This window comes from Heloderma suspectum, chromosome 4 (genome assembly GCF_057233095.1).
Source record: "Heloderma suspectum isolate Gila_16-S chromosome 4, 16-S_ref, whole genome shotgun sequence".
Classification (NCBI taxonomy): Eukaryota; Metazoa; Chordata; class Lepidosauria; order Squamata; family Helodermatidae; genus Heloderma; species Heloderma suspectum.
In genome coordinates, this window is record NC_139461.1 from 164,500,767 (window position 1) to 164,527,627 (window position 26,861).

General features: G+C 42.5%; 1 protein-coding gene across 13 annotated transcripts in view; it reads left to right on the plus strand.

Moving 5' to 3' along the window:
- Positions 1 to 26,861, plus strand: part of PBX1 (PBX homeobox 1) — a 272,023-nt gene that overhangs the window by 148,926 nt on the left and 96,236 nt on the right. For 5 of the 13 annotated variants that reach the window (XM_084851052.1, XM_084851046.1, XM_084851047.1 and 2 more), the window contains exon 1: positions 17,073 to 24,403. The exons of 5 other annotated variants lie outside the window; for them this stretch is intronic. The gene's annotated coding sequence lies outside the window, so the exon portion shown is untranslated. Of the gene's footprint in view, positions 1 to 4,615; positions 24,404 to 26,861 lie in introns of those variants that run through there. 3 more of the 13 variants (XM_084851050.1, XM_084851051.1, XM_084851049.1) reach the window with 3 other exon arrangements.

Here is a 26,861-nt window from a genome sequence, read left to right on the forward strand (position 1 = left end):
CTCCAACTCTTGAAGCAGGATTATCTTGTCCACAGCTCTAATCTTTCTTTCCTTTTCTCATCTAGTGTCTTTCTGGGAGGGAGTTGATGCCATTCTAGGGCAATTTTATTTTTTCTTTAAATGTAAGGGAGAGGGGACAGTGGTCTGAATGCTGTGAAAAGGGTTACCAAGAAAAGCAAACAAAAACAACATGCAAATGAGGCTGCCAGCAACAGGTAGACTTAATCAGATGCTGTCAGATGAATTCAGCATCTCCCCGATTGTCGCCTGTGTTAGGCTCCCTTTCGGAAGCCCTCATCTGCTCCAGATGTGGTTTAATTTACTGCGACTTGGCTAATTACTGTAATTAAGGATTAATTACTGTTAATTACTTTCACATAAACTCAACGCCAGTCAAAGAGCGGAGCCTTATGAAGCCTGCCACATAAGTGAACACAAGCGCGCCAGGCTGGGTGGGCCTGGCAGGTTGCTCTTTATTTGCCTGGATGGCTGTGGTGTGCCACTGCTTGCCTGCCATTACCTTGTGTTTCAGGGGCTGCGGAAATGAACGCGTCAACCCTCCTACCTCAGCATTTAAGCGTGCGCGTGCGCGCGCGCACACACACACACACAGACAAAAGCAATGTGGTGGCAGGAGAACAGCCCTGGCAGAAATCCAAACGGCAAAAGAAGTGGCAGACTTTTAGAACCCAGTCCCAGAATTATTTTTTTGCAGCTATGCTAGGCAAATAGAAACACACATTGGCCAGGCACAGAAGACTCTAAACACACAGCCAAGGAGCTCAGTAGGAGACACTTGGGCCTGGGGCATATTGCAAAGCAACAAATCTGGGGTTGCCACCAAGTGAGTGTTACACTAACAGTGATCCTCAGCAAAGCCAGCGCTTTGAGGAAGGTGCCTATAGGATACATCTGTTTTGAAAGTTATATTTGTCACGTTGAGATAGTAAATTCTTAAGTTTTATCTGATTTTTATCCATCTTACGTTTTTTTTAATGCTTGTTGTAACCATTGGTTGAAACAATAAAAGCTTTATTATCTGTCACCTATATTCTTAAGCGTATACCTTAAAAAAAAGGCAGGGGCTCTTGGGCAAACATTTTTGCAAGGAGACAGTGCCTGTAATTACAAAGACGCATTTTAGCAGTCTAACAAATGAACCATTTGGTTGGTTCTGGCCTCTTGTTTATTTCTTCATTGGCTCTTTGTTGTTTTCACATTTCCTCTTCATTGCCATGAATTTTTTTCTTGCAATTTATACTGTGGTGAGGAGATGGCAGGCTGCTAAACAGTGATATGCGTGAGATCACCTCCAAATTCATTCTCTCCTTCCCAAATGATAAGTACATTGCCTTAGTACTGCTTTCCTCAAAAACAAACAAAGAAGGACATATAAAGGGACAGTAGCCATGGGTGTTAGAAAAAGCACAAAATGGGCTCTCAGATGATTATCTCTCATACATAATATGCATTATTTTCATAGATACATCCTGTAGAGAGGCTTGCAGATATGTCACGTGTGTGGGGGGGGGGGGTGCCCTGGCCTTCAGTGGGGCTAGGCCTGATTTCGCTTCCCTTAATCTCTCATTTTTTGTTGGCATTAATACGTGTTTCCAATATAAAAATAACACATATGGGTTGGGCCCTGTGTTTTTAACAAGCCAGGGGGTGGGCATGGAGGACTGGTCGCTAAGACAACAGTAGGAGCCAGCTCAAGTAAGATCCAATTCTTTTTCTCTGTGAAACAGTGAGTTAGGACATGTGGTAGGTGCATCCTCTGTTTGCTCTCTTTGCCTCTTCATGGCATTATGGCAGTGGGAGGAGGATGTCAGCAGAGTAGCCCAGATGCTTTTTAATAACTTAAGAGGGAGAGAAAAGGATCTCTGTAGCTTCTGATGAGGCTCTTGCTCTTGGCAATGGCTTTCTGTTCTGCTGACACAACAACACTTGCATGAGGTTGCCTGTTGTCTGGGCATAGCACACAAGACTGAATTGCTGCTTCTACAAATGTGCTGAAACAATTTGTATATGCAATTTTCTGTGTATATATGCCTAGCTACACAGGAGACACAAATTCAGTGTCCTGCTGTCTCTTTCGGACAGATGAAAAATATGGACTGGGAAGGATGTCACACTAATCTTTAGTTTAGTGTTAGGAGAATGAGCCTAGTCTTCCGCTGAGCTTGTGCACGCCCCCCCCCCCCCGGCATAATCGTGAGGACTTCAAAAGCTTTTGCTTCCATTTTAGACTAACCACTCTTTGCTGTATTGTCCATACCTGAACACACTGTAATTCATTTTAACTATGGCTAATGTAAACAAGCCCACTTCAAACCATAGTTTATGAAGTTGGCTTGTTTTCACTATTCATAGTTAAGAAAACCCACAGTTTATATGTCTTCCTTTGATGGGGAGAATCAGATGTACAAAGAGAGAGACGAGGCAGGAAAAGCAGTGATAAAATTAGGAATGTTCTGTGAGGTCTCCATTTTCTTTGCAAGTGTTCCTTAGCATGTGAAGATTTAGCCTTCAGAACAAATGGCTTTAATAAGGGCAGTGCACTGGGAAAACAGGGGAACAGGGAGGGTATGAAAGATGTTGATGTCTTGGGAGGCCCACCAAGTCGTCCCCTAAGGCCATTTCAGCAGTGACATGGACCACACAACCATTAACATACTGAGAACAGAACATGTTTGCTGCACTGCCTGCCTATCTTTCTCCTAGGTTTGGAACTGTAGAGATGTTTATCAGTGGCAATGAGATTGTGCCCAGGGCCTCACAGTGTAAACAAGAAGAGAAAGAGTGCTGTGCACTTTGTATTTGTGATTAACTGGTTTATTGCATGATTAATTTTCACAAGGCCGATGCCACGTGTGTGTGTGTGTGGGGGGCCTATCCATATTCTTAAGTTACTTCTGTAACAAATGGAAAGCTGAAATTTAGTCCACAAGACCCTTTGATTACTGGAATGGTCTGCCACATAGCAGAAGCCAGCACTCCAGCACATAGCAGGACCAGGCACGAACAGGATAGAATATTGGGTTGGGGGAGCTCCATATCAGCCTTGGTTTGTGGGAGTGACATTTTTCAGTGGCAGCCAGGAATGCAAGTCTGAAAATGGGAAAATTCACATGGGGAGAGGCTGTAGCTCAGGGGAATCTTTCTCTTTCTTCTTCTTTTTTTTGCAGATCTTGGGGAGCAGGGCTGTGAAAGATGTCTGCTTGAGACTTCAGAGTTCCACTGTCAGCTACAGTAGACAATACTGGGCAGACAGTACAAGAGAATGATTCAGTTTAAGGCAGAATCGTATATGCAAGGCTATTTTAAATTACCTCATGTCTGTAATATTTTCAGATAGAGACTGTCCTGTTTGGGTCTGCATGTGTTCTGTGTCAACATTCAACTTCTCCAGTTCTGTATACGGCTATGTATGATATTTGTTTTTTTATGATGCTGGTTCTATGGTGTTTTATTATTTGGGGTTTTTGTTTTTGTTTAACCTATTTATTATAACCATCTGTGAGCTCCCATATTAGAAGGAATATGAGATCCATAGATGGACAGACAGATGGATAGTTAGTTACTGCTTGAGAGAGGGTAGTTGGTAGTGGTGTGGCCATTCATGATACTCACCTCATTCAACAGAAGAGCTGCATCAGGCTGCTATTTCACACAAAATATTTCATGGACAGCTTTCCTGGTGCCATGTTGGCTGTGCTGCTGTGCCCATTGGTGATCCGCTTTCTTCAAAATGTAGGCCACTTTTTCAATTTCTCGGTTTCTCTGCTCTCCTAGGGGAGAAACAGAGAGGCCCTTCCCAGGCATTCACCCCCTCTGTATCCTGACTGCTTCATTACAGTCTGCCTCCAGGCTCAATTTGGACTTCTTAAGCCTCAAATCATTATAATCACCATTATTAGAAGTAGCTGCAGGAAAACCATTGCGACACCAAATGAAATGTGCGAGGGTCTGTTCAAGCCACTGTCACGGGTTTCCAGCTCAGGGGACCATGAGAGATGAAGGAGCCACCAAAGCTGGCTGATGCAACGGCTGTCAGCTCAGCTCACCCCAACTGTCAGGCTCCGAATGCAGTGGGCTTCATTTTTTTAATTGACACCTTTGTCTTGTGCTCTGTGCTTCTACACATATCTCAGCCTCGTTTGCTTTCACTTGCTTTCTCCATCCCCACCTCCCTTTTTGGTAGAAAATCCCTCCTCCGGTTCCTCAAAGAAGCATTCAGAGGTAGGGGAGTTAACTGGAGAATCTATGCCCCTGAAGGATCAGCAAGGGCACAGTCATTGTTATCTTCAAAATAAAAGCACAGCAATAAAGCAACAGCCAGGAAATGGCACATTAATAAAGGACAGAGCAAAACCGGAAAAAAGCTCCGTTTTGCAGGCTTATGTCAGATTTGGCTCTGCAGTTCTCTCAGGTTTTCCTCAAGGAGTGATTTGTACAGGAGCTCACTAAGGCTTGGCCCTATAGAACTTGTTTTTTTTAATTTCCACAATTTAGACATGGAACATACGTAGAAACAATAAAGAACAGAGTTCCTTTGTGTGCTGAACAGGCGCCTGGAATAAGTAATGGATTTCATGAGGGTGAATAAAGTGAAGCTCAATCCAGGCAAAATGAAGGTTCTGTAGGTAAGTGGTTCAACTATTTCAGGAGGTGATTCTTGACAGGGATTCACTTCCCCCTAAACTGCATGTGAGCAGCACTCAGCTGCTGTGCTGTTAGAGCACTTTCTTTGGGTGCTCAGATAGCATTTGTGGCATGAGGTGCCTTTAACCAGAGTTAGACTACCTAATGCATTGTATATGGGGCTGTCTTTGTAGACTTTTCAGAAACTTAATCTGGTTCAGACCACTGGCATGTGTGCCTGTTTTCACACATCTCGCTAGGACTAAAATTGGGAAAGTGACTCATTGATACTTAAAATACATAAATAAATTGAAAGGGCCAAAGCTGGAGTGCTCTGAAAGCCAGGGTGAGGACTCCATCTGTAGCCTCCCCAGTGTCACAAACGCCTCTGTTCAGCCTCTTTAATAAGCAGTCTGCCTCCATATTTTATTTGATACACACATTGCATTTGTTACCTTGTTGGTCCCAGAGAACAATAGGTGAGGAAAATTAATAATTGGATCAACTTCTGCAGATCTTGAAGAACGTGATCTTTCAGATTTCACAGAATACTAACTTGGTAGAATGAAAATGAAAGTCACTCTCTGGTTTCAAATTAATATCTATGTTATTACAACAATTTGTAGTCCAGATGGTCAACGCATTGGGTATCTGTTTGAACAGCATATTGAAGTAAATGATTTTGTGAATGAGTTGACCATTATTTACCTGGACTATTTAACCTCTTGCTCAGGATATCTGGAAATCTGTGCTGTAAAATTAATCACAACATTCTGGCCATAATACCCAAATTCTCTAATTGGAATAAAAACATCCAAAGTGGACGGACTCCTAATACATTTCTTTAATTTGCTTACTTCATTTCTTGCTTGCTTGCTTTCCAGATTTGTAAAGTATGGTCTGATCTCTTCACCATGTGGAAAAGTATGTCTGTGTGTTTACAGTATAACTGGAGCTATGGTGAGTGCCTAACGTACACAGAGTGGTCTGCAGATCAAGGGTATATCTAATCAGCTGCTGGTGGCATTTTATTTCTGCCTCCTTGGTGGCAAAGAGGTAATGCATCAGGACCCCCTGCCTTCAGATAAATAAGCATGCACGGAATGGCTTGTTTTTTGTCTGTCCCCCCCCCCCCCCCAGTTGAGACGTGTTACCTAGCAGGCCATATCGCTTGATTCTCTCAGCACAGCTTGGGATAAGTGTAATTACTCTGAGATTCAATGAATACCCGCTATTCCCTAACCACCAAAACTGGTCTTTTGTTAGTGGTTATTGAGAGAATAGTCACAGCCATTGACCTGCTCAATTCTCCCTCAAAAGAAAGTAGTGTTCTCCCTTCCCCTCTCATAAGTAGATATAGCAATTTGTTTCAATTGCTGCTGTTAAAATTTTCAGTGAGCATTAAAAAAAAAAAAAAGGAATATTCTGTTCTCCCCAAGCTTAGTGTGGTATTTGCAGTGCACTTGCCCATAGGGACTGTGGACTTTTAAAGATTTGGTCTAAAGGGCATGCACAGAGTCTTAGACAATATTATGTGTAGTATCTTCAGGTGTACCCTTGAGCCTGTAGCTCAACTAAGTTCAAGCTGATCCATGCTGGGGCCCAACAGCAAGTGTCAGTGGTGAAAGGAGAGCTGTTACATAGATTGGCCCTAACACGATACTGTGTTCTTCTTATCAGTGCTGAGTTGGGCCTTTTTTTAACAGAAGACCTCATAATGTCTCCTGTAGAGAGCCAACCTATTTACAGTTACGCTGGGATAGCAACCTCTGAACCTCTGAACTCATTTCAAGCTCTGCTCAGCTTACATATATTCAAGGGGTAAATCAGAGGTTTAAGAGAGTTGAAATTCTTTGCAGATGGTCACTGCATATAGAAAGAATGTGTGAGATGGAGGACTGGGGTTGCACCTGCTAACCTTCACATGTGCAAAGTCCCATGTGCACAGGGAGGCGCATAGGTCAGAAGCATCATGCAAAAGTGAAGAAACAGCTCATACCCTGGATTCACAGACAAGCGTGGAAGTGGGACCTTGTATGCTTTGGGATCTGAGGTTGTAGGTGGGACCATTGGGCACAATCCCAATTCTCCCTCCACATGTTCATTTATACACTCAATGACTGCATGCAGAGGGCTAGAGTTGGCATTCTTAGGGGCTTTTGAGTTAACTTTCTGGGATGGTTCCACACGTTTGTCCTTTCTCTACACATAATTGCTGTATGCCGGAGCCCTTTATTTAAATACATGGGGGAGGCATGTATTTAAATAATGTGCATGCCTCTCGTGTTAATTGTAAGATCTAGAAGAGCCCCCGTGCATGAATTTGTACACGCAGGGGGTTCCCCCCATACATGTGGGAACCCTGCTTTTTCATGAATGGGCTCTTTCTGATGTTATAATGAACATGAGAAGGTTGGGCAGGCACAATCCTGCTTTCCCAGTGCATTGAAATGATGTCTGCACAGAGTTTTGATGAGCAGTAGGTGGATATATGAACCAACTAAACTGAAAAATGATCCAACTGGGCCAGTCCACCAATGGAATACACACCACTGGCGGAATGGATTCTCCCTTCCCCTGCAGCCCCCCACAAATCTGCTCTGGAGGGTTGGGGGACACTCTGGAGGAGATTTGGGGGGGGGACAGGAGAAAAAACGGAAGTCCTGCGCAAGCAGGAGTCTGTTCGCACAGCATTGAATGTCACCTAATGTCCATTCACACAAACAAGTCATCACTTAATGGTGCATTCATCAACTATTGAACATAAATTTGTGAACTAGCTGTCTTTCATCCTGGGATCCATAGCATATTGAGGAATTCGACCTTTCTGAGTTCCTATGGGAAATGATCTGATCCACACTCCTTGGACGAATGTGCAGGTTGGAACTTAGCTATCCACCAGATTTCACATCGCTCCAGGTGTGGTGCTGCACTTCTTGGGAGTTCAGATTATCAAAATATGATTTGAATGTGTGTTTTGAAAGAAAATTCAGCTTGTCATTTGAGAGAAGATATGCATTTAAATACATGTTTAGGAGTCACTGAAAGCAGCTAACGAAGTATAAAAACAAAGACAAAGGTAAAAAATAACACTATTCTCATCATTAAAACAATTGCCAAAAACAACCCAGGACTAAAAGCAGCATTAAGTAAACGGCGGCCCAGAGAGCCAGAGCTAACAATAAATAAATCAAAGAGCAACAGAATCAGAGGCTTATTTAAAAAGAAGTGTCTCCAACTGCCAGTGGGACACAGATAGGATGGAAGATGACTTAACCTCTTGGGGCAGGGAGTTCCACACACAGAGCAGTACCACAGAGCTAGCCCTCTTGTGCATTGCTGCCAACCATGCCTCAGAAAGCCATGGGAGATGCATTGGGCCACAATAGCTGATCTTAAAGGATAGGCTGCTTCACTTGGAAGGAGGCTGTCCTTCAAGTAACTTGGTCCTCAATCTTGGGGTTAGAGCCTTCCACAATAGAGTTGAACTGTTGGGTAGTTTTCAAGGGCAGCCCCACACAGAGTGCATTGCAGTAGCTAAGTTGAGATGTAACTTACGCATGTAGGATTGTGGCCAAGTTTGACCACACCAGGCACACTTGGTGCAACAGTCTAAACTGTAATTTTGAGGGGATTTTTTTCAGTTCTCAGATTTATGGGGAAAGAATGATGGGTAAAATATGTGAAAGAAATATGGAGGCGAAATAGACAGGTTCATCCATTGATACTCCAGATGCAAACGTACTTTCTCCTTGTCCTGCCGGTGACAGTTGCTGGCTACATTGCGTTCCCAGATGATACCCAAGAGGGAACTTTAATATTATAGGAATACACAATTTTTCCATGGAATGGGAGGAGGATTTTTTTTAAAAGGCTAGGGGCATAGGCATTCAATGGCAGTTGTACTTATTTATTACATTATTGGCCACTTTCATGTAAAGTGGTACAGGCATTAGTAATCTCAAGACCGGAATACTGCAATACACTCTATGTGGGGCTGCTCTTAAGGCTGATCTGGAAGCTGGAGCTAGTGCAGAATGCAGCAGCTCGGGAGTTATCAGGAGCTGTCCCTTTTCAGCATGTGACTCCTTTGCTGAGGGAACTACACTGTCTGCCTATCTGCTACTGGGCCAGGTTTCAGGTTTTAATAGTGTACAAAGCCCTAAACAAGTTGGGACCAGGATACTTGACAGAGCGCCCTCTCCTTTATCAACCTGCCTGGTCACTGGGGTCATCAGATGGGGTGCTCCTGGTGGTTTTGCATGGACCTATGGCCCGAATGGATTCCATCTGGAGTAGAGCCTTCAGTGTGGTGGCTCCCTTTCTGTGGAACTTCCTGCCTCCGGAGGTCAGGCAGGTGCCAATATTGTGTTATTTTTGGCACCTGCTGAAGACATCTTTATTTCAAGAAGCTTTCCCCAAAGAAATCACATCGGACTTTGAAGCTTTGGGAAGGAAACTCAAGAACTTTGGGGCTCAGATAGTTTTCTCATCCATCTTTCCAGTAGTTAGAAGAGGGATAGAAAGGGAACGAAAAATACTCTGGGTGAATGACTGGCTACGAAGGTGGTGCCGGCACGAGAGATTTGGTTTCTGGGACCATGGGTTATACTTCCTGGAAGATGGACTGTTGGCTAGGGATGGCTTGCACCACACAAAGGCTGGGAAGAATGTGTTTGGCCACAGCATGAAGAACTTCATCAGGAGGGCTTTAAACTGAATCCTATGGGGGAGGGAGACGTAAAGTTGGGGGTAACAAAGGCTCATGCACCGCAATGGAGAGAACAGCTCTAATAGCGCCCAATAACAGTCTTCAGAAACATGTAGGAAGAAAGCCAGACCATGAAGCACATGATCTTCGATGTCTATATACTAATGCCCAGAGTATGAGAAACAAACAGAACAAACTTGAACTCTTAATACAGGAGGGAAATTATGACTTGATAGGTATAACTGAGACTTGGTGGGATGACTCTCATGACTGGAATACAGCAATTGAGGATATAACTCATTCAAAAAGAACAGGAGAAACAGAAAGGGAGGTGGGGTTGCACTATATGTGAAAATACATATCTCTGCACAGAACTACAGGAGGATGAGCTTGGCAGCCCCATTTACAGCATCTGGGTTAAAATAAATGGAGCAAAGAATAAAAGGAACCTGGTGGTTGGAGTCTACTACTGACCACCCAATCAAGGAGAAGACAAGGATGAAACTTTTGAAAAGCAAATTGCTAGTGTTTCAAGGAAACACGTTGTAGTAGTAATGGGGAACTTCAATTTCCCTGATACTTGTTGGGAGACAAATTCTGCAAAACATGGCCCCTCCAGGAAATTCCTGACTTGTGTGGCGGATAACTTCCTCCTACAGAAAGTAGAGGAAGGAACTAGAGGATGGGCTATCCTTAACTTGATCCTAACCAACAGAGATGACTTAGTTAGTGGGTAAAGTAGCAGTTACAGGAACTCTGGGGGAAAGCGACCATGTTATACTTGAGTTCTTGGTTCTAAAGGAAGGAAAAGACGAGCATAGCCAGACGCATACTCTGGATTTTAGGAAAGCTGATTTTAATAAACTCAGAACAATGATAAATAGGGTCCCATGGCAAGTGGCTCTAATCAGAAAAGGAGTCCAATATGGGTGGGAGCTTTTAAAAAAGGAAATTCTCAAGGCACAATTACAAACAATTCCAACAAGAAAAAAAGGCGGAAGACAACAGAAGCAGCCAATGTGGCTTCACAAACAGCTTAGATGACCTGAAAACAAAAAAGTACACATACAGGAAGTGGAAAGAAGGCCAAGCAACAAAGGAAGAGTACAGGCAGGTAGTACAGAATTGCAGGGATGGCATCAGGAAGGCTAAAGCTGAGAACGAGCTGAGGTTAGCGAGGGATGCTAAAAGCAACAAAAAGGCTTTCTTCAGCTACGTGCATAGTAAAAGGCAGAGGAAAGAAATGGTGGTTCAGCTATTAAATAAGGATGACAAAATGATAACAGATGACAAAGAAAAGGCAGAAGTGCTCAATTCCTACTTTGGCTCAGTCTTCTCCCAAAAGAGGGTCTATGAGCCCCGTGGCAAAGGCTGAAGGGGCAGGATTGCAGCTGGAGATAGTCATATGGTCAAGGAACACCTAATTACTTTGAATGAGTTCAAATCTCCAGGGCCAGATGAACTGCATCCTAGAATAATAAAGGAACTGACAGAAGAACTCCCAGAACCACTGTCTATTATCTTTGAGAAATCATGGAGGACGGGTGAAGTGCCAGATGACTGGAGGAGGGCTAATGTTGTGCCTATTGGTAAAAAGGAGGAACCTGGGAACTACAGACCAGTCAGTCTGACATCAATCCCTGGGAAGATTCTGGAGCAGATGATAAAGCAATCCATCTGTAAGCACCTTGAAAACAATGCAGTGATTACTCGAAGCCAACATGGATTTGTCAAGAACAAATCCTGCCAGATGAATCTGATCTCATTTTTTGATCAGGTCACCTCCCTTGTGGACTGTGGGAATGCTGTGGACATAATATACCTCAGCTTCAGCAAAGCTTTTGACAAAGTGCCCCATGATCTCCTGATGAGCAAACTAGCTCAAAGTGGGCTAGATGAAACAACGATCAGGTGTATCCTCAGTTGGCTACAGAATTGGACTGAAAGACTGCTTCTCAATGGGGTCTTCTCCAACTGGGGAGAGGTAACGAGCAGGGTACTGCAGGGCTCAGTCCTGGGCCCAGTGCTCTTCAACATTTTTATTAATGACTTGGAGGAGGAAATTCAGGGAATGCTGATCAAATCTGCAGATGACACAAAATTGGGTGGGATAGCTAATACCTTGGAAGACAGAAACAAAATTCTCTTGTATCCAAGAGATTTTATCCACAAAAAACTCATTTAAGGCGTCACAGCGAGCTACTGAAGCCACTAAGATTGGATTCAGTGTGTGCGTGTGTGTGTGGGGGGGCTGACTCAGCTCCCTAACCACACTGAACAGCTTAGCTGGGCACGAATTTGCGGATGCGATACATGCAGAGTAGAAAACTCTCTTCACTGCACATATCGCCACCTCATAGGTCTTCAAATGATCTCTATGACGTGTCTTATCAGATTCAAGTTGAGTTTTCTGCCATCGGCACTCTAGTTGTCGTCCTTGCCACTTCAGCTCCCTCAGTTCTTCTGTAAACCATGGAGCTTGTTTGGAAGCAGGTAGGAGAGGACGTCTAGGAGCAACTGTGTCAATAACCCTGTCATGCTCTGACTGTCTATGTTGGACAGCATTAACACTTTGTACATCTGGTTTTCTGTGGCCTATGGGGGACCTTCCAAAAGGATATTCCATATCTGCTCAGTATGTGTCTCATTGGATTGTCAAGGCAATTTTAAACTATCATGGGAAGCAGAAAGTTGATTGTCCTGCACTGCCCTTTGTGCATTCCACTAACTATATGGCAACTTTACAGTAGTGGAGGCCTAGCAGCCACTGAGATTAGCAATGCAGCAATCTGGTCTACAGCTTTAACTAGTCAAACCTACACCCTGGATCTGCAAATATGAAACAGCCTTCAGGATACCTGTCCTGGATGGGCTCTTCACACAATTGTTTATCTTCTTCACCAGTGAATGAGCTTGCTATTCTCCCATGTGTGGGACTGCACAGAACCCATGAAGAAAAAACATAGTTGCTCATCTCCAAGTGTTGTTCTTTAAACAGATACTCTGGGGAGTCATATATCCTACTCTACACGGTACCGGTCCGTGGCCCGGGGTTGGGAACCCCTGCCCTAGAGAATGCATGATCAGAGCACCTCTGGCTATTGATTGGTCAGTTGGAATTTTGAACCCCTCTGTGAAGTTCCCACCCTCCATATAAGTACCTTTGATTGAGAAATGTTTTATTTCCCTTTTTAAAAGCAACTGATCATTTCTGAACTTCTTTCTGCTTGGTTCTTAAATAAATACACTCCATTGGAACCTTGGTCCTACCCAGCCCAACTAGAGCACTTTGTGCACTCCGCTACAGCGTCAAGGAAATTAAAAGACACTCTGAAAGGGGGGCTTCCCCTATGGAGATCAGCAGAAATCATGAGTCTGAGCTGCCAAAATTTCCAGGCTTAGACTTAATAATCTCATGGGTGAATACCCCTAAATAGGCAATAGGATGTATTTCAGCCTGCCCTACCTCACAATGGGAAAACGGTGCAGTGTCCCATTTGTTATAGTGACACTGGCTGTTTTCTCAAGTTGACCATTTTATTGTCAGTGTATCTAAGATTTGCTTCTCTAAGAGATAAGACTCTGCTTCTTTCTGATCACATGGTTGCTGCCATTTGTGTCACTCACAGCATCATGTAATCTTGGATCCTTGCTAAAAGGAGGCCATCAATGCTGACATCATCGCTGTCAGCAGTAGGAGTTTAGGTGCCATTTGATGGATAGGAAAGTCATGTGAGAGCAGGAAAGCAGCCTGGAGAAGCAAGTTTCCAATTCCATGTGAAAGCCACACAGAAAAAGAGGGAGGGGAAGACTTCCTCAATATGGATCTTAACAAGTTGGTGTAAATGTGTCCTGTGTTGAGAAGGCTCTGGAGTAGTGGGTGGTGATTAAGAGAGATTAATGCCTCTGTTTTTTACAGCTATGTACCTATACACTGGGTTATCCACCTTATTTGTGTTTTGTTTTTTTGGTTTATTTGTTTATTTGGTCCATTGTTTTTTTCTTGTGTTCTTGACATGTATCTTTAAGTAGTGATTTGGGAGGGCACACTTCTTGCTGAAAATGCACTTAAGCCTACATTGTTTTGTGGCAGTTTGCAGTGGTTTGCAGCTGTTGCTTCCACCCCAGCTTCTGCAGCTATTTTTGTTTCATTTTTTTCTGAGTGATCCCAGCCAATAAGGATTACGTGCTGGCCATGTAATCCTTATCAAATGATTTAGGTATGTATGTGGAGATGTGAAGGCCTGGGGGAAAAAAACAAGAAAAAATGGAGGGGGAGAGAACCTGGACAACCCCCCCCCCTATTTTTTCCAGAGATTTTTGGAAATTTGGGGGGGGGGTTGCTGACGTTTTCTGGTTTCCCCCCAGTTTTTCCTAAGCCTTCATATCTTTATATGTACTGACTTCACTAGAGGCATGAGTGAAGACACTTCCTGTACTTGTCCCATAGCCAATTAGAAATCACAGCAGGTCTTGGTTCTTTGCAGTAATTCCTGAAATTAGTCAAGGGAGGGGGAAGCTTTTGATTCTGATGGAATTGCTGCCAAAACTGCCCCACCCCTCACCCCATTTCAGTTCAGCACTACGTTTGGACTGTCATATAGTACCATGACTTTAGAATCTGACATTTGGTTGCATAATTTGAGTAAGTATTCTATTTGGACAGTTATAAGAATGCTTTTTACCTTCAAAATCTAATGTCCACTAATGGCTCAGAAGACACGGTGTTGCCGAGTTGAGAGATGGGATTTCCTAACTCTGCACCCCTCCATATTCCACTTGATGGATTACTCTCACTTGCCTATGCCTCACTAATGGCTCCACAGTCCCATCTCGCCTTCCTTCCTGGCCACTATTCCAACTTCTACAGTGGTATGATAGGCTTAGATGTTACTTCCAGAGTATTCCATTGTGTGATGGACACATGCTATCCAATAAGAGCTGTTACAGCCGGGCAGACTATGAAATTCCTCAACCCTTATTCTAGTTTCAGTGACTGGCTGAGGACCATGTTGGCCTGAGGCCAATTTTAGCCTCAGAGGGATCTTTTCCAGCTTAGTATCCCTGAGATCAGTAGTTTGATTTGGAAACTGCAGCCTGAAGTGCAGCAAGCAGAAGAGCTTGCAGAAGAGCAATGCAGGAGGACAGGCTCTAAGCATACATAGCAAATCAGCCAATCTAGGGATTTCATACAGTATCCTTAGCCTTTTCTGTGCCTGAAGAGACCTGTAAGGCTTGAGCCCATGCTAGTCAGTCCCTTGTTGGTCACTAGGCCTGGTCCCAGCCTCAGACCCTGAGGAGCCTGTTTAAGCCTTACAGTCCCTGACTCTGGCCCAGCTTAAAACATGAGGCTGTTGAATAATGTACAGTGAGGGCAATGAAGAGAGATATTGATGTAGGAATGGGGAAACTAGGGATGTATGAAAGTCACTTACCTTTTGCGGATTATGTTGATGGTGGGGGGGAGGCATTCCGTCCCTCCCCCCGGAATCCTGGACGGGGGGGAGGCGATCCGTTCCTCCCCGCCGGAATCCTCCACGGCCGGCTGTGCTCTGCGGCAGCTCTGCGGAGCAGCCGGCCAGGCCAGAGCCATCCGCAGCCGGATTTCCAGCTGCGGAGGGCTCTGGGGAAAAAAAATAAAAATAAACCGTGTACGCAAATGGCGGCAGCTACAGCCGCTGCCATTTGCATTCCTCATTTTTGCCATCTGAATCTACGTAAATATTTATGTAGACTAAGATGGCGAAAATAAGGGGAACGCAAATAGCGTAGCGGATGCTATTTGCGTTCCCCTTATTATTTACGTAGACTAAGACGGCCCAAAATAAGGAACGCAAATGGCGGCGGCCATAGCTGCTGCCATTTGCATACGCCTTTTCTTTTTTTTTTTTTTACCCAGACATTTTAGGCTACGTAAAAACTTACGTAGCCTATCACGTCTCTGTTAAAAAAAAAACCACTGCAAATGGTGGCAGCGGCAGCCGGTTGGAAGACTAGCTGCCACTGCCACTGCCCGGAAGATCCGCCCCAGGTAAGTCTCATCCCAGGGGGGATCCGCGGGGGGGCGGGGGGGTGGTAGGCCGTTCCACCACAGATTTCGGGGGGCTGAATGCACTGGCATTCGGCCTCACCGAGATCCGTGGTGGAATTCTCTGCCATCCCTAGGGGAAACGCCACCACAGCCTGCCAATAAAAAGATGGCTGTTTCAGGCAGAAGGCTTAGTGGGTTTCCTGCGGGGGCTGGCTTCAACAAGTGTCAGTCCAGGGCAATGTTGCACCCCATGCTGTGCTGGTAGCCTAGGTTATTGGCCCCACATTTCCTGTTTGTTTGACAGCACAATAGCATTGAATGGCTTTCCAAAGAGCATTATTCAGTTCCATTGTGTGCCTGCCTGCATACCAGGTTGGTCACAAGAGAATTTTATTTACATTTTCTGGATGGTGAGTAAATAAAACTGAGCAAATGTACTGTAGTACATCAGGGCACATAGAGGAAAAGGAGCCATTGCTCTTGCATTCGTGTTTCTAAACCAGGCATAGCTTTTCCACACCATTGCTCCAAAAGCTCAGTACTTTAGAGGAGCAGAAGGCCCCTGTCTCCATACAGAGGTCGCTTCCCAAGACAGCTGAGGCTTTCTGGATAAGTAGATTCTGCTCACATCACATGCTCGTTTGGTGCCTTGGTGCCTGCTTGGGCATTCGTGTGTGTTTTGCTGTCATTGCTGCCATCTACCCAGAACTATTAGGAAAAATATAAGCTCATTCATCCTCTTCGTAGTGGCTCTCTAAGGTAGAAAAGCAAGTGTTTGGGGAAATTAAGGGGTGGGGTTCATGCGCCTTGTTTAATCCCATAGAATAGGTAAATTGTTCAGCTCTCAGGGACAAACTGGACGACACAGTGGGAGATCAATGAATGGATCTCCTGTGTTTTAACTTTTAGACGTTAAAAGTGTGCGTGCGTGGTTGTTGTTGGATTGGAACAGGTCTGTGGGACTGGCAGAGAGTTTCCCTCCATGCCATTTTCCAGAATAAAATCTCCCGTCCCCACCTGCTATTACCCCCATGGGGGAAAACATACATACGTGTACTGGTATGTGTCATCAGCGCAGGATCAGATTTCCCACCCTTACTCTAGTTGGGCTCTGGGTTCATCACCAGAAATAGAACACAATTGGGCAGTTGTGGTTCTTCTGCACAATTGTGCTGAACTCTTAAGCTTAATTCTGCGTATCACTGCAGTTGACAGGCCCCACTTATTTACAGAGGTCTGCTGTAAGGCACTATCTGTGCCATCAGTGTTGGAGCCAATATATTAACAAGTTAAGTGAATTTTGTTGCTCAGAGTCTCTTGAATCTGTGGGTACTCACAATAAATAGGTTGTAGTTGTGCATGAACATACAGCTGTCCTCTTGCAAAAGTCATATTCATTTCAACAGGATTTATGCGGGAGATCCTCATTGTTGCTGTGCCCACTTTTTGCATTATGGTTTATTGTCTTACCTGTTAGTATTTTTCTGCAATATATATATATACATGTAGAATAATCAAACACATTGATTACATGCTAAATGTGTATGCAAATTTATGGACATATTTTGGGATAACAATTTTGTCACATTTTAAGTAGTCCTAAACTGCCTACAGTTGGGAATGATAAGCAATTTTTTTTCACTTCTTCCCCCTATACAGAGCAAAGTCTACAACTGTCTGTAGAGCAAGATCCTCTTGAAGTGGTATAGTAGGAAAAACACTGGAAGTGGAGGAGAGGATTGGTTATGAATATATCCTCTCCCTTCTGATTAAATATTTGTTACTGTATCTCCTATATTATAGAAAAGCAACAAGACTTGTGGATCACGAATCACTAGCACGATAGCTTCACTTTGTGTTCCTTTAAAAATTTTCTCTGTGTGTGTGCACGAGAGAGTCTCTCTCTCTCTCTCTCTCTCTCTCTCTCTCTCTCACACACACACACACACACACACACACAAACAGAGACTGACTGTGTGTGTTTTTGTGTGCGCGTGCGCATGTGTGTTGTTCTATAGCTTTTCTAACTACTGTGTATATTTAAGAGTGCACATTGTATAGCTGCTGTGTGTATATATTTGTATATATGTCATATGCATGAATATGGTATTTAAACCACATTAGCAAATGTTAAAAAGGGAGATTCAGAAATACTGTATCATTTTATGATTATGTTACGGCTGTTGTCAAAATAGCATGTTACTTTGACAGTCTCTTTGTCTTCGTGCTTGGAGCCTACAAAGAGAAACTAGTTTCTTAGCAACTAAAATGTATCCTCAAACAAGGCCATTGAAGAACAACCTTTAAAAAAAAAAAACATCAACAGCATGAAAAGCAGCTTGTGGTAACTGGCCAGCATATCCTCCTTGGAATGGATTGCAGGAGACGGACTTAACCTCCTGGGCAAGGATGATTTAACTCTTGGTGAGCCTTAGAAGTTTAGCATGAAGGTTTGGAGGCATAAATCTTTAAAACATGCCTGCTTACCTTGGTGTGTTATATATTATTTATTTAGATTAATAGCCCACCATATGCATAAGGCTCAAGGCAATCAGAATTTCCTAATCTCATTCATTCTCACAAACACATTATCTGCTAGGTCATTGCTGTTCTCATTGAACTAATGATGAACAGAGGTTAAGAGACAGTGATTTGCCCAAGGCAATTTCTAAACATTTCTGTTTAGACAGGAAGAAGTCCTACAACTCCCAGTATTCCCCAGCCAGCTGTGTTAGCTGGGGAATGCATGGAGTTATAGGACTTTATTCTGTTTCAACATGCATAGGAATGTGCCCTTAGCAACTTCATGGCAGAAATTGTATTTGACCAATTCTTTTAGATCCAACATTGTGTCCTTTAAATGAAAGTAAAATTGAGTAGAGGTGTACGTTTCAGAGCTAAGAAGTTTGAAGTACATAGGCTTCTGATTTTGGACATGAGTGGTGCTATTCTTTCCTCATCCGGTTGTATGAGCACATACAAGTTTCTTGATTATATGAATCACTTGGACAATAATGGCAGCCTAGCTGTTTTCCCACAATGTATAGATCAAGATTACTATGCAAATAATGTCAGGGTTGTTGTTGTTGTTATCGAGCTGTCTTCATACCCTCCAACCAGTGATGTGGATTTTCTGGAAAATTTTGAAGTGGAAAAAATTCTGGAAAAAACAACTAATAGGCTAATTTGCTTAGGGTCATTGGCATTGGAAAATGTTCAGGTTGCATCAGAAATGTTTCTGAAACCCTAGAGAGTGATCTAATTTGGCAAGTTTATTTGACTTGTATTTAATAAACCACAACGCTAAAAAAAAGTACCTTAAGTTAATTTTTTGTCCCAGTACATCACAAGTATTTGAGCTGAAATATTTGTGTGTGGGGGGGGGGGGATTAAACACACTTAACATGATTTAAATGTTCTGTTATGTAGAAATTTTCATTGGAATACTTGTAAAAATGTAAAGACAATAGCTTGTACTTTCCTCACATGGTACAAATCCAAGAAAAAAAACACCAGTGGTATTAAAAACAGCTTGCACACTCATTCAGACTTCCTCAACATGGTGCCCTGCAGATGTGTTGGAGTACAACTCCCAGCATCCCCAGTCAGTGGGACTGGCTGGGGGTGCTGGGAGTTGTAGTCCGACACATCTAGGCGACACCAGGTTGAGGAAAGGTTCAGTAATGAATTTTAGCAACCCAAAGAACTGTGCATGATATGCTACAACCACTCATGCACTTCAACAAGAGATCAAGTGTCTTCCACTGAGATTGTTGGGGCACCTTCAGTTCTACTGTCACTACTTATTAGTTCCATTTCACACTGAGTCATATGCATTTCAATGACATATATGCATTCTCTCTCATACTTGCTAATGATAACCACCTAAAGAACATGATTGAAACTTTGAAACTGCCAGACTTGCCCAGTATTGTATTTGCAGTTGGCATCCATTCGTTTCTTATGAACTTACGAAATGGAATTTTTCTGCAGAAAAAGAAAGCACTGGAAAAATATCCACCTCATATCATTGCCTCCCAACATGTCACAGGATGAAAACAGAGATGCTCCTATGCATGAGTGTGCGTGTGGGTCTGGCAGCCCAGTAACATGGCCTTCTGGACAATAAGAGCCCCGCTGGATCAGACCAAAGGCCTGTCTAGTCTGGCATTCTGTTCCCACAGTGGTCAACTAGCTGCCTGTGGGAAACCCACAAGTAGGAGATGAGTGCAACAGCACGCTCCCACTCATGTCCCCCCATATGTTATCAAGGGGCATATTCCTCTGATACAGATAATACATAGCCATCAAGACTAGTAGCCATTGACTGAAGCAAATTTACAAGGCTGTTGTGAGGATTAGTGAGAAATGCATGGTATTATTATGCACTAACATTATTTTATAAATTCTAATTTATTATAATTAACGGTATCCACTCATAGATCTCTCCTTATATCATCTAGTTTGTCCCTTAGAGCTGAAAAACTTAGCTATTCAATGGGATTAAATCCTATCCCTTAACTTTCCCAAACTGATGTTCCTAATTTGCTTTTCTACCTTAGAGAGCCACTGTGAAGAGGATGAGGTAGCATGTAGACAATGGTGGCTACCTCTGGCACTCAAATGTGCTAGAAAGTGGAACTAAAAGTGTATGCAAGCGGATGGCTCCAGATGACAAAAATAATGAGGTACTTTACTACTACACAGCTAAACATATAAACTACTCCCATATGTACTATATTTGCATTTATGTCATTTAGGGGACATATCAGTCCCAACTGACAGCTGAGGTACACTGTGGCACAGCATGAAGTAAATAATCCAAATTCAGTCAGTAAACTAATAGCACAGGGAGTTGGATCCAATGCTGCGCAAGTGGACATCTGTTTGTGCAACTGGATTTTCCCGTCTTCTCCTCCCCACTGCAGCCCCCTGTGCACACCCCAGTCTGCTTCAGCGGTCCCCCAACCTTCTGGAGCAGAACTGGGGGGTGCTCAGGGGCCTGCAGTGGAGAAGAGTGCAATGTTCCACTAGCAGTTTCTGTTCTGCCCATGGATGTCCAATATTGGATCCAACCCATAATTCTTAAGTTGAAATAACAGTTAATTAACATTACAGATAATGCCTCTGAGCATTGGCAGAGTGCTTTCCCCTCACCATTGAGCAATTGCAACCTCCCCCCTTCTCCCCACACTTCACATCCACAAGCAGATTGCATCTGAGCACACACTTAGGTAGGATTTTCAGTGTAAGGGCTGAATTGATCATTGTTCCCCTCCACAAAACAATAGTTTTAAAAAACCATTCCTGGATCCCTTTCCCCTCTCATTCCAGTCAGTTCCCCAAATAATAATATATAATACAATATAGCCAACATAATGCAAGAAGGTACTTTAAATCTTCTAATGCTCAACTTGATGTTTTATCAATAAATTAAGGGGATGGAGGAAAAGTCTGAAGAAAGCACTTTCTTCGCCCATATTCCCCCTTCAGACTTCAGTTGCTACTCTGCATTTAACTCTGAAGGCTTTTATGAGGAAAGTTCTTGTGGGGAGGTTGTGGGGAGGGATCAGCAAATGCATTTAAAAGAATATATTTTAGGTCCATGTCTTTCCATCTTTTCTTATGAAATCTACAATTATCATGTTGGCATCACCATAGCTAGTAGGGGTTTGAAAAATTCAGACCTATATAAATAACTTGGTTAGTTTGCTTGTTTGTGACGGGCTTCACCTTTAAAGGCCATTGGCATGCTAAAGAAAAGAATGCAGTGGAAGAGGTAAACTTGGTGTTCAGGAAAAGAGGGTTGTTTGGAAGGTAGGCTTTTCCCCATGCCAGTGCTCTGAAAAATGTGGCAGCTCCAGGTGAAATGGGGCAATTTTCCTTTTGCCTCATTAGAAAGCCGTGAAACGCAAACTATGTCTATTCTTAAACCAACAGAGATTATAATAAAATATTTCATATTTCCTGGGATGATTGTAGCAACACCTGTCTGTAAAACTGGCTGTTCTTACTGTTTAAAAATTGATCCTGGTTTACACCTCAGCCCAACACAGAAAAACAGTGCAATCCTATACATTGTCTGCTTAGACATAGGCCCCATTGAATTCAGTAGGATTTACTCCCAGGTAAGTGTGTATGGCATTGCAACCTTTGCCTATTAAGATCTATGGGCTGAGGTGCATTTTGTGTGGAATTATGTCCTCTGATGATTTTTTTAAAATGGCCCCTTGTACTCACAAATATAAGATACGCAACATTTCAAAGGACTGTCACATTTATAGTTCTACAATTCTCAAAAATTCTAAAAATTGGGAGCTTGACCTGTGTTATTGATTTATATCGTTTCAGGGCAGGTATAGATTATCTGTAGTCACAAATGTTTGAAGAATCCTAAAACCATGTTTCATTTGCACAGTCTGACTACAGATAGGCAATCTAACGTCAAGGTTACCACTTGTTTTTATTAGCTCCACTCTTGTGTTTTTAACAAGAAGCGATGTACAAAAATGGAAGTAGGACTGCTTTTTTCTGCCATGGAGAGAAGTCCTGGGAAAAACTATATCTGCTTAATTTCTGTTCTCTGGGGCCAAAACAGACATTACTTTAAATCTGTATCTAGCAGCTATGTCTTTTTTTTTTCATTTTTACTTTAGAGTAGGTGCAGGGGTCTGATTCAGATCTTAAATACCCCTCTACTCCCAATGCTATGATCCCAATCCAGATTGGAGCTCCTATGCCTACTCTAGAATAATAATGGTGGAGGGGGACATAGTTGCTAGACACAGATTTAAAGTAGTTTCTGTTTTGGCCCTGTGCTACTGCTCTCAAAAACACAGGAGCAATTAAAAAAATTACAACACTGTCTTATTTGTACATTGTCTTGATAATCAGAGTTTTTGCCAAACAGTCTTTGGGGGCATGCTGCACTTACGCTACAATTTTTTAAAAAGTTTTTGCCGTGAGGATCAAGTATTAGAACCAAATGTTGTAAAAAATGCAAATCGTGTGTTGAAACTAATAATGCACACATATTGCTGTATTTACATGTAAATACGAAGAAAATACAGCAGGCTTTCCAGCATTCTGTGTTGCATTCCTTAAAGCAGGGAAAGGTAAGTATGCAGCCTTTTAAAAGGAATGTGCACATGGCCAGGGGAGAGCAGAGGAAATGGAGACTATTTTGCCACTGACCATATATGGATTGCCAAGGGTAATACACCCAGTTTTAATATTGCTCTTAGGCATACACATCTACTTGCTCCTGAGTGTTTGGGGGATATCAGGTCCTTTAAAAGTGTCCATTTAAATGTTTTTTTTATTCACAGTTCTTTGGACTGAGCAGTTTAAACACTAATGTAAGGTGAATTTCTAGAATTAAACAGGGATTCCAGACTGGCTTTCAAGGGAACTCCAGCTTTTCTCTGTCCCCCTTTGCCTAAAATGAGAAAGCACAAAGATCTTAATGTTAAATGTCTGTTTTGTAATATGACAAAGGTTCCAACTAGCAATTCCTCTTTAAACGTATTAGTTTTCATAACTGTAAAGCTATCCATGTTTGTTTACTAGCTGAGGGAAGGTAATTTCTGGTTAAGGTAGCTCAATTTAAAATGTTTTTTTGTGACCAAAAGTTTATTTGGGTTTGGGTTTGTCTAAGGGAGGGGGTTGGGTGGTGGGGCGGTTTGCAGAGTTTAAGACTGTAAATGAAGGAGCCTAGTCGTATAGTGTGTTTTTAAATCTGATTTGAAATTTTGTGTAAATTTGTAAAGTTGTAAATTTGTTAATGATGCCAGCATACCACAGACTAATGTGTCTATATTTTTTATTTTTTAAAACCCCTATAAATAACTTTAAAAATCTAAAACGAGAGATCTGAGTTCAAGCTAGCCTTGTTCAAGCAGGACTTATTTGCCATGACTTTGCCTGAGTTCAAGCAGGAGTGTGTGAGGAAAGAAAACCAGTGTATGTTCAGAGGCATGGGCTGCTTTCAGACATTATGAGAGCCAGCCAGCATCTTTGGGCTTGTGCAGTCCTTTCTGCCCTGTTCCCTCCTTTGTGTGCAAGGAGGAGATTAGAAACTCATGTCTCTGGTTTTTGGTAAACCATTATTTGCCCTTTTGTCTGAAGCTGGCAAACCTTAGCTTGCCTGCAAATCAGATCGCTGTTGTCACTGGCTCCTTCTGCCTTATTATTTTGCTGGGTGGAGCCCTGGCCCTAAAAATAGATTCTAGGCCCCTGATCAGCACAATCCACCAGGAAGGTCTCCTGTGGGAGCCCCATTGAAATGAGCAGGTGCTATGCACGTAAGTGTTCGTGCTCAACTCCTATTTATTTCAGTGCGGTTTGGACATGAGAACTTCCTGGTGCACTGTGTACCTTGTAGATACAGAAGAGTGTACAGTGATTAATTTTATGTTGCATATACTGTAAATATACCAAAAAAGTCATAATTTTACCGATACAGTAGATAATAGAATTTACAATATTCAGCATTTTTCCACCTGCAGCAGTACACATGTGGTATATGCAATCAAATGTACATGTGAGAAAATATATGTTGGCCAGACCCAGAGACCACTCAAGAAATGCATGAGGGAACATTTTAGCAATATACATAATGAAAGATCTGGTGCCCCCTTAGTAAACCATTTTTTACATCAGAACCATTCTGTTGAAGAATTAACTTCTTGGGTGATTGAAAACTTACATGAACTCAATGCCAAACTTCTTAGAAGAGAGATGTTCTGGATTCTGCAGCTTGACAGTCTTGTCCCAAAAGGTCTGGATGAAGACCTAGAATACTTACCATTACTGTAAATTTGGAAAGAACCTTCTTAGTTTACTCATGAGTAGAGGTGCAACAAGAAATCTCCCCGTTTCGAAACTGTAATCTTTCGCTTCACCTGCAGCCAATTCATAACTATAGAATCCGGGTGAGTCCTCCATGCTTTTTGACATTTCAAGATAGAAGATACACAGGAAGGACTCGAAGGACTCCTTTATATATCTAAAGAAAGGTAAGCGGGTGAGTAGGGAGTTACAAATACAGGAAAAAAATGTTTTTGTAGAGGAATGTGCTAATATGGCTGTAAAGATCTGATGTTAAATTGAGCAGCTCATTTACATATATTTTAGTAGGTACAGATAATGAATTAGAACTTTTATCTATCATAATCCAAAGCAGAAAATCTTTTTCAATGGCTGTGTCTTAGTAATGTTGCAAATTGTTGGTGCATTTCAGAATAGTATTTGTTGTAACTTTGTAGATAATTTACAGATTTTAGGAGTGCTTTAAGCCATTAATAATGTTTTGCAAGAATCTATTAGTTTTATATCAGACAGTTTTACAAGTAGTTCTACGAAAAGAAAGCTTTGCTAACTGAACATTTTGGTATATTTTCACAGACCAGTAGGTGGATGCAACTTAGAGTTTAAACAATAGTTTAAACATAATGATTTCTTTTAATGATACATGTTGTATAAATGTTACAAAATGTGGTTTCAGTGGACAACATTAATTAACTCCTTTTTTATACGTGTTTAGTTTCTTAGGAGTATTATAAAATGTTAACAATGTTTTATGGTGGTATTTCATCAAGCAGAATAAACTATTTTGTTCAGGCACCTGATAACTTTTTTTCTCTTCTGCTTTGTATTATATTGATGAATTTAAAATGAGGGAGTGCTATTCCACTGATATATTCTAGGACTGCCTCTGTACATTTGCATTATTGCAGTGTGTGTGTGTGTGTGTGTGTGTGAGTGAGTGTGTGTGTGTGTGTGTGGTTTTGCGAGTGAGCCTGTGTACATTCAAATGGCTCCCAGAAGGGAGCTGGGAGGAGCTGCCTTCAGATCTTTGGCAAAGGTTCCCCTGTTTTCTTTGGAGCCCTCCTCCTTTGAAGCCAGACCTGGATCTTGTGTCTGTGCTGACGTTTGAGAACATGAAGAGGGAGCTGCAGCAGGAGCCAAGTATCTGCCAGGCTGTGTCAGGAGAACTTTTATCATTTCTGTCAGAGACATCACAACTCGCTTGTCTTACCATACATCTTCCTAAATGTGACAGAATATTCAGCTGTTATTAATTGAATACTCTCTAATTTAATGGCTTAGCAGGAGAAAGAGTGACTGGTTTGTTTCAACATGTATTGCCATTACAATGGTGTGTGTTGTGCCAGGGGAGGCCATTAGGAATTGAAGTAACTCAATTAGGGTTAGTCATAGAGAGTAGAGGAAATCCATGCATCGGCCCCAATTCTGCCTTCCTGTGTTCACATGGCCGCAATGGGAAAAAGCAGAGTGTGTGGTTGCAGAAACCATACCACTTTTAGCCAATAAGAAGGGGTGGGGAGTTCTGTGTTTCAAACAACATTTAATTAATACTATGAGAAAATCTAACAGAAATAGCATGGGATTTTTAGCTTTCTGTCATCTCCACTTTGGACTGTAAAAGTAGCAGGAGCATAGAAATTTTACAATTTAACGTGGAAGCTTTGTTTTACCTTAGAAAGTTATACTGATTTAAAAAAAAACACAGGCTGCTACTTCAGAGTCATTATGGCAGGCAAGGAACTGTGGGGTCTTCCAGACCAATGCTAACCCCATACTCACCCTCTAGCATCATTAACAGTCCACGGTGTTTTGCTATGGAACTGGTTAAACCCACAGAACAGGTCTCTTCCTGAAGAACAGTGATCCAGCTGAAGAGTTGTGAAGGCAGGATCAGGTTCAGGGTAGGAAATGAAGCAGGATCAGGTACCCCATATGACTTGCATGGTAGTCAAATCCAAGACAGTACTGGAGAATTAGTTAAGAGGCTCCGACAAGCCCACGCAGCCAACTTGTACTCAGTATGAGATAAAGGCAACTATATGATAATGCTCAAGATGTCTGCAAGCACCTGTGGGTCTGTCCACCCTTTACCTAATTGTTTCACAAGCATAAGAAGGAGAGGTAACCATCTGAAAGGTGAGAGGGAAAGGAAGTTTGTCTTAGGGGAAGGGCTGTAGCTAAGTGGTGAACACAAGCTTTGCATAAACCAGATCCCAGGTTAAATCCATGACATCTCCAGTTAAAGGGTCTCAGGAAGCAGGATTGGAAAAGACCTGAGACCTTGGTGAGCGGTGCCAGTTGCAGATCGTGCTGGATTAGATGGGCCAACAGTCTGACTCAGCCAATGTGTGGCCCTACCCCTGGATTTGCTGAGATACTTGAATGCAGGGTAGGTGGGTGAGGGAGCACTTTCCATCATCGCCTGCTTATGCAGTTCTCTCTTCAAATCCACACACACATGGTCATTACCCCTCAACAAGCCTCACTTCCAGTTTAAGAGCCAAGTTGGGGCAGGGAGGGAAAGATATTTAAATGCCTGTGGGGGCCTTTGTAGGGGAAAATAGATGGGTGGGAAAATATTTGGAGTATTAGTTTAGAACCCCATGTTTTGTTCATAATACCTTGTTCCACCCTTCAGCCAGTGAC